This window comes from Lolium rigidum, chromosome 2, assembly GCF_022539505.1.
Source record: "Lolium rigidum isolate FL_2022 chromosome 2, APGP_CSIRO_Lrig_0.1, whole genome shotgun sequence".
NCBI classification, from domain to species: Eukaryota; Viridiplantae; Streptophyta; class Magnoliopsida; order Poales; family Poaceae; genus Lolium; species Lolium rigidum.
The window spans coordinates 57,974,886-57,983,681 of NC_061509.1; the positions used below are offsets into that span (position 1 = coordinate 57,974,886).

The 8,796-nt window shown below is 39.2% G+C and overlaps 1 non-coding gene across 1 annotated transcript; it reads right to left on the reverse strand.

The window, feature by feature from the left end:
• Positions 1 to 6,860: 6,860 nt before the first annotated feature.
• Positions 6,861 to 6,940, reverse strand: TRNAL-UAG. Its single transcript has one exon. It is a non-coding gene; the product is annotated as a tRNA-Leu (tRNA).
• Positions 6,941 to 8,796: the final 1,856 nt, after the last annotated feature.

An 8,796-nucleotide genomic window follows, 5' to 3' on the forward strand; every position in this document is an offset into this window, starting at 1 on the left:
GTTCCTCCCCTGAAACTATATTTTTATTCAGTCACATCTTATGTACTTTACTTGGAGCGTCTGTGTGTGCTTTTATTTTTGTTTTGTTATTTTCATTCTCTGAATAAGTTCATCCTTGTGTGGGAGAGAGACACGCTCCGCTGTTGCATATGGACACATGTGTCCTTAGGCTTTACTCATAATGTTCAAGGCGAAGTTTCTTCTTCGTTAAATTGTTATATGGTTGGAATTGGAAAATGCTACATGTAGTAATTCTAAAATGTCTTGGATAATGTGATACTTTGCAATTGTTGTGCTCATGTTTAAGCTCTTGCATCATATGCTTTGCACCCATTAATGAAGAAATACATAGAGCTTGCTAAAATTTGATTTGCATATTTGGTCTCTCTAAGGTCTAGATAATATCTAGTATTGAGTTTTGAACAACAAGGAAGACGGTGTAGAGTCTTATAATGTTTACAATATGTCTTTTATGTGAGTTTTGCTGCACTTGTTCATCCTTGAGTTTGCTTCAAATAACCTTGCTAGCCTAAACCTTGTATCGAGAGGGAATACTTCTCATGCATCCAAAATCCTTGAGCCAACCACTATGCCATTTGTGTCCACCATATCTACCTACTACATGGTATTTCTCCGCCATTCCAAAGTAAATTGCTTGAGTGCTACCTTTAAAATTCCATCATTCACCTTTGCAATATATAGCTCATGGGACAAAATAGCCTTAAAAACTATCGTAGTATTGAATATGTACTTATGCACTTTATCTTTTATTAAGTTGCTTGTTGTGCGATAACCATGCTTCGGGGAACGCCATCAACTATTGTTGAATATCATGTGAGTTGCTATGCATGTCCGTCTTGTACTGAAGGATCTATCATTTTAGTGGTTGGAGCATGCAAAATTGTTAGAGAAGAACATTGGGCCGCTAACTAAAGCCATGAATCATGGTTGAAGTTTCAGTTTTGGACATATATCCTCAATCTCATATGAGAATAATAATTGTTGCTACATGCTTATGCATTTAAGAGGAGTCCATTATCTGTTGTCCATGTTGTCCCGGTATGGATGTCTAAGTTGAGAATAATCAAAAGCGAGAAATCCAAAATGCGAGCTTTCTCCTTAGACCTTTGTACAGGCGGCATGGAGGTACCCCTTTGTGACACTTGGTTGAAACATTGCATGCAAAGACCCGGTAGTCCAAGCTAAGTAGGACGAGGTGCGGACACTATTAGTATACTATGCATGAGGCTTGCAACTTGTAAGATATAATTTTCATAACTCATATGCTTTATTACTACCGTTGACAAAATTGTTTCATGTTTTCAAAATAAAAGCTCTAGCACAAATACAGCAATCGATGCTTTCCTCTTGAAGGACCATTCTTTTATTTTTATTGTTGAGTCAGTTTACCTATCTCCTTCCACCTTAAGAAGCAAACACTTGTGTGAACTGTGCATTGATTCCTACATACTTGCATATTGCACTTGTTATACTACTTTATGTTGACAATATCCATGAGATATACATGTTATAAGTTGAAAGCAACCGCTGAAACTTAATCTTCCTTTGTGTTGCTTCAACACCTCTACTTTGATTTATTGCTTTATGAGTTAACTCTTATGCAAGACTTATTGATGCTTGTCTTGAAGTACTATTCATGAAAAGTCTTTGCTTTATGATTCATTTGTTTACTCATGTCATTACCATTGTTTTGATCGCTGCATTCATCTCATATGTTTACAAATAGTATGATCAAGGTTATGATGGCATGTCACTTAAGAAATTATCTTTGTTATCGTTTTGCCTGCCGGGACGAGCGAACTAAGCTTGGGGATGCTGATACGTCTCCGACGTATCGATAATTTCTTATGTTCCATGCCACTTTATTGATGATACCTACATGTTTTATACACATTATATGTCATTATTATGCATTTTACGGAACTAACCTACTAACAAGATGCCGAAGTGCCAGTTCTTGTTTTCTAGCTGTTTTTGGTTTCGAAATCCTAGTAACGAAATATTCTCGGAATTAGACGAAATCAACGCCCGGGTTCCTATTTTGCCCGGAAGCATCCAGAACACCCGAGAGCCGCCGGAGGGGCGCCTGTGGGCCCGGATGACATGGTGGCGCGGCCGAGGCCGGGCCCGCGCCACCCTATGGTGTGGTCGCCCTTTGACCCTCTGCGCCGCCTCTTCGCCTATTTAAAGCCCACCGCATCGAAAACCCTTACGGAGGAAGCCACGGTACGCGAAACCTTCCGGAGCCGCCACCATCGCGAAGCCAAGATGCGGGGACGGGAGTCTCTGTTCCGGCACCCTGCCGGAGCGGGGAAGTGCCCCGGAAGGCTTCTCCATCGACACCGCTGCCATCTCCACCGCCATCTTCATCACCGCTGCTGCTCCCATGAAGAGGGAGTAGTTCTCCATCGAGGCTCGGGAGCTGTACCGGTAGCTATGTGGTTCATCTCTCTCCTATGTACTTCAATACAATAATCTCATGAGCTGCCTTACATGATTGAGATTCATATGATGATGCTTGTAATCTAGATGTCATTATGCTAGTCAAGTGGGTTTTACCTATGTGATCTCCGGAGACTCCTTGTCCCACGTGTGTAAAGGTGACAGTGTGTGCACCGTGTGGGTCTCTTAGGCTATATTTCACGGAATACTTATTCACCTGTTGAATGGCATAGTGAGGTGCTTATTTATATCTCTTTATGATTGCAATGTGTTTGTATCACAATTTATCTATGTGCTACTCTAGCAAAGTTATTAAAGTAGTTCTATTCCTCCTGCACGTGTGTAAAGGTGACGGTGTGTGCACCGTGTTAGTACTTGGTTTATGCTATGATCATGATCTCTTGTAGATTGCGAAGTTAACTATTGCTATGATAATATTGATGTGATCTATTCCTCCTACATATGCATGAAGGTGACAGTGTGCATGCTATGTTAGTACTTGGTTTAGTCTTTTGACCTATCTTACACTAAAGGTTACTAGAATATGAGCATTATTGTGGAGCTTGTTAACTCCGGCATTGAGGGTTCGTGTAATCCTACGCAATGTGTTCATCATCCAACAAAAGTGTAGAGTATGCATCTATCTATTCTGTTATGTGATCAATGTTGAGAGTGTCCACTAGTGAAAGTCTAATCCCTAGGCCTTGTTCCTAAATACTGCTATCGCTGCTTGTTACTGTTTTACTGCTGAGGCCGCTATTGGACTATCCATTCTTTCTTCTATCCATCGTAATAGGAAATCGACTCGTATCAATCAATCTAATTTATTGAATAATTAGACTATGGAATAATTGGACTTTTTAATTAAGTAGACATACAATCCTCTAAACAAAGGCGCACATATAACAATATGGAATATTAAGATGAATAGAAATCAATACTATACTATACTATAGTTTTTTCTTAGTATTATTTGAGAATATAAATTCTCTTTAAGTAGGTTATTGCATAGTATTCTTTTTTAACTTAAAGGAATTTTTGTAATTCATTGATATTGCAATTTCAATATTGCAATAATTTATATTGAAAAGAGGATAGCCAATTTATTGGCTAATTCGAATTCATATGTACAATTAGTATAATTCTGATTGTTGAAGTCAAAAATTCAAGTCTCTTGGCTCTTTTCACGCTTTCTCACAAACGGATTCAAAAATAGTAATCTATTTTTGAAGTTTGGATAAACCATTGCTTCGTCTGGTGTCTACAATACATATTACTCATATAATACTAATTTTATTTTTACCAGATCGAAAATTTTTATGTTGAAAAGAAAAATTTATAGATCCAATGTCACATTCCGTAAAAATTTACGATACATGTATAGGATGCACTCAATGTGTACGAGCTTGTCCAACAGATGTATTAGAAATGATACCCTGGGATGGATGTAAAGCCAAGCAAATAGCTTCTGCCCCGAGAACTGAAGATTGTGTGGGTTGTAAGAGATGCGAATCCGCTTGCCCGACGGATTTTTAAGTGTACGCGTTTATTTAGGGCCTGAAACAACCCGTAGCATGGCTTTATCTTATTGATACGTTACAAAAAACTTCATTTGAATCGTCTGATTCCTCTTTACCGAAGAAGCCTGTGCTCGAAATAATCGAGCACGGGCTTTTCTGGTCAAAACGTATCTTGTCTTTACCACTTTATCATGAGTTATTTTCCTTGGTTAACAATACTTGTTGTTTTGCCGATATTTGCAGGTTCATTAATTTTCTTTTTACCTCATAGGGAAACAAAATAGTTAGGTGGTATACTATATCCATTTGTTTATTAGAATTCCTTCTAATGACTTATGCATTCTGCTATCATTTCCAACTGGAGGATCCTTTAATCCAATTAAAGGAGGATTATAAATGGATAGATATCTTCGATTTCCACTGGAGATTGGGAATCGATGGACTTTCATTAGGATCTATTTTATTGACAGGATTTATCACTACTTTAGCTACTTTAGCAGCTTGGCCAGTTACCCGGAATTCGCGATTATTCTATTTCTTGATGCTAGCAATGTATAGTGGTCAAATAGGATTATTTTCTTCGCGAGACCTTTTACTTTTTTTTATCATGTGGGAGTTAGAATTAATTCCTGTTTACTTACTTTTATCCATGTGGGGGGGAAAGAGGCGTCTATATTCAGCTACAAAGTTTATTTTGTATACTGCAGGCGGCTCCATCTTTTTCTTAATCGGAGTTCTGGGTATGGGCTTATATGGTTATGGTTCCAACGAACTGGGATTAGATTTGGAAAGATTAATTAATCAATCATACCCTGCAACCTTGGAAATACTTTTATATTTTGGCTTCCTTATTGCTTATGCTGTCAAATTGCCAATTATACCCCTACATACGTGGTTACCCGACACCCATGGGGAAGCGCATTATAGTACATGTATGCTTTTAGCGGGAATCTTATTAAAGATGGGAGCATATGGATTGATTCGGATCAACATGGAATTGTTACCTCATGCTCATTATCTATTTTCGCCCTGGTTAGTAATAATAGGAGCGATCCAAATAATCTATGCAGCTTCAACTTCTCTTGGTCAACGAAATTTCAAAAAAAGAATAGCCTATTCCTCTATATCTCACATGGGTTTCATAATTATAGGAATTGGTTCCATAACCAACATTGGACTCAATGGAGCTATTTTACAAATATTATCCCATGGATTTATTGGTGCTACACTTTTTTTCTTGGCAGGAACGGCTTCCGATAGAATGCGTCTTGTTTATCTCGAAGAACTGGGAGGAATATCTATCCCAATGCCAAAAATTTTTACTATGTTTAGTAGCTTTTCAATGGCTTCTCTTGCCTTACCAGGAATGAGTGGTTTTGTCGCAGAATTAGTAGTCTTTTTTGGCCTAATTACTAGTCCAAAATTTCTGTTAATGCCAAAAATGCTAATTACTTTTGTAATGGCAATAGGAATGATATTAACTCCTATTTATTTATTATCTATGTTACGCCAGATGTTCTATGGATACAAGCTATTTAATGTTCCAAACGCAAATTTTGTGGATTCTGGACCACGAGAACTCTTTATTTTAATCTGTATCTTTTTACCAGTAATAGGAATTGGTATTTATCCAGATTTTGTTCTCTCCCTATCCATTGACAGGGTGGAGGCTCTCGTATCCAATTATTATCCTAAATAGGTTTTTTACCAGTCCGGTCTATTAATGAGGAAGTCTAATTAGATCTATCTTGAATTTTTGAGAACCCTTTGATAAGGCGTTCAAGGGGTTCTCAAATAAAACATAAAAGAAAACCCTTCATAAAGGGTTTTCTTTTATCTAATCATTTAGATGTTAATATAAACGAACCATAACTATGTAAACCTATTCCTAATAGATTGATACCAAAATAGCAGATCCAAATTATAAGAAATCCTATCGAAGCTACAAGTGCAGAATTCGTACCCTTCCAATTTAGATTTGTTCTACTATGTAAATAAATTGCAAATATGGTCCAAGTAATAAATGCCCAAGTTTCCTTAGGATCCCAATTCCAATAGGATCCCCACGCGTCATTAGCCCATACTGCTCCACAAAGAATACCTATGGTTAAAAGGGTAAATCCTAGGCTAATGACACGATAACTCCAAGAATCTAAACGCTCCGTTAATTGATATTTGTAATAATTTGGGAATGAAGGGACAGAGGTGCTTTTAAAGAACTTCTTTTTACATAGAAATCACTAAAGAAAAATGTTTTAAGTAAAACATTTTTTTTCTTTTTAGAAAAGAAAAAGAAATTCTTTCGAAATCTAATGATTAGAATAGCGGCAGATAATAAGGATCCGCACAAAAGAGTTGCATAGCTTAGTAACATCATACTGACATGCATCATTAACCACTGAGATTGGAGAGCGGGTACTAGTATTGTGGATTGATGCATTTCAGTTAAAAGACCCGATGTGGCAAAGCCTTGCGTTAAAATAGTACTTGGCGTAGTTATTGTGCTTAAATCATTTTTAGAGTTCTGTATCTTAGGAATGGTATGAAGAATATACAGAGCCCATGAAAGGAAGATCAACGACTCATATAAATTACTTAATGGAAAATGTCCCGAAGAAGCCCAGCGAGAAACTAGGAATCCTGTTATAGAGAAAAAAGTAACTATCATTCCTTTTTCTGACGAATCACGTAATCCCCTAAGTTCATGAACTAATAAGGTTATCAAATGAATCGTAATCACAATGGAAATGGTTGAGAAGGAGATATGATTTAATATATGTTCTAAAGTTGCAAATAGCATAAGGGGAAGGTCTCATTACAAAATTGTAAATTTCGAATTGAATCCATTTTATAATCTATTATATTCTTTTTCGAGAATGCCGCCACTCGGATTCGAACCGAGATGCTTGAGCACTGCTTCCTAAGAGCAGCGTGTCTACCAATTTCACCATGGCGGCTAACTTCAAATAATAGGTAACTTAAAAGAATAATATCTATTATCTCGCGAATCGTCGAGATTGGGAAAGTCCATAAAATTTAGGAACATTAGAGTCTTCATTAAAATATACTTCGTTTATGTAGTATCGTTGCGATTTTTTTACAATAAACTCTTGCTTTGCCTAATGGAAACACCGCTTGAAAGACTTGGAACTCCTCTTTTATAAGTTATATATATATATATATATATATATATATATATATATATATATATATATATATATATATATATATATATATATATAGGAAGCTCGGATGGGGCACCTAGGAGCATGGGCACCCAACGTGTATTTCGTACATACCTGGAGTGTACGTGTCTAAATTACACATACCTAAGGTTTACATACCTAACATATACACATACAAGTTACACATACCAAACATTTACATACTTAACATACACACATGCAAGTTACACATACCTAACATATATATACACGTATCAGTGTACGTACACCTTAGGTATGCAATAACTTAGGTATGTATCACTTGAGTATGCATATCTTAGGTATGTATACCTTAGGTATGTGTAACTTAGGTATGTATACCCTCGAGTATGTGTACTACAAAGCAAAAATACGCGTATCTACGTATGGTGCCCGGGCACCTAGGAGCACCGATTAATTTACCTATATATATATATATATATATATATATATATATATATATATATATATATATATATATGGGAAGCACTATTCTGAAACCAGTGCTCAGAATATTATTCTGAGCACTACCGTACCGTATAAAGGAAATCCCATCGAACCAGTTCAATTAGAAAGAAAAAATCAAGCGCCCCATCTACCACGTTTTCCCCTCCCAACAGACTTCTCTCCCACGATGGGCACCTCCCGGCCGGCCAACCCCGCCTGCCGTCCGCCGGCCAGGACCGCCTCCCCGCCGCCGGCCAGGACCGCCTCCCCGCCGCCGGCCAGGACCGCCTCCCCGCCGCCGGCCATCCCCCACCCCCATCGACCACGACCGCTCCCTCGGCCGGCCCGACGCCGGTCTCCTGCCCTGCCGCCTTCCCCTGCCGCCGGCGGGTGCCCCCGCTTCTCCGGTCTCCCTGCGCCGCTCCCTCAGCAGGCCCTCACGCATCTCTAGTGTACCGTCGCGCCGCTGGCAGGGCCCTCCGCATCTCCGGCCTCCCTGCGCGCGGCTGTGGAGTACCCGCCGCCAGATGAGACTCCGGGACGCCGTGCGGCGGCGCCGCGAGTCCGTTTCGAGTTTTTATTTGCCGCCGCCCTGCGTGCACCCGTGCTTGCTTGCTGCTACTTCCACATCCCAGCCCCACGACGGACATGAGACGGAGCCGGCACAACGACAGCTAGCTAGGGGAATAGTACTTTGCACAGCCACGTCTTGTCTTGCTTGATGATAAAAAATGTACTTAGGATTGGTGTCATTTGAGATGAAGCGCATGTAGGTGTCGATGATGAAGCCCGCTCTAGCCAGGAGCACCTATAGATTTTTGTTTCTTTCCTGTTTTTTGGTTGATTGTCATGCCGTCAAAAAGATCTCTACTTGTATAATGCCGCCCCATGCCGACATTATGATATCGCCAATATCATTTCCCAAATACCACACACCCAATGAACCAGTTCGAGCGTCATCATTGAATCGTATGCAAAAAAATAGTTTTAGCCTAGCCACTTACGTTTCGTACAGGGTTCTGAACTTCTGTCCGAGTCCCACTGTTTGAATCCATCTGAATTTACATAGATTGCTCCCCTTGAGGCTCGGCCAAGTCATAGTTTCAGATTTTGTTGTAGTGGCCCAATCAACGCACATGTTATGCTGCCAGTACAAATCAATC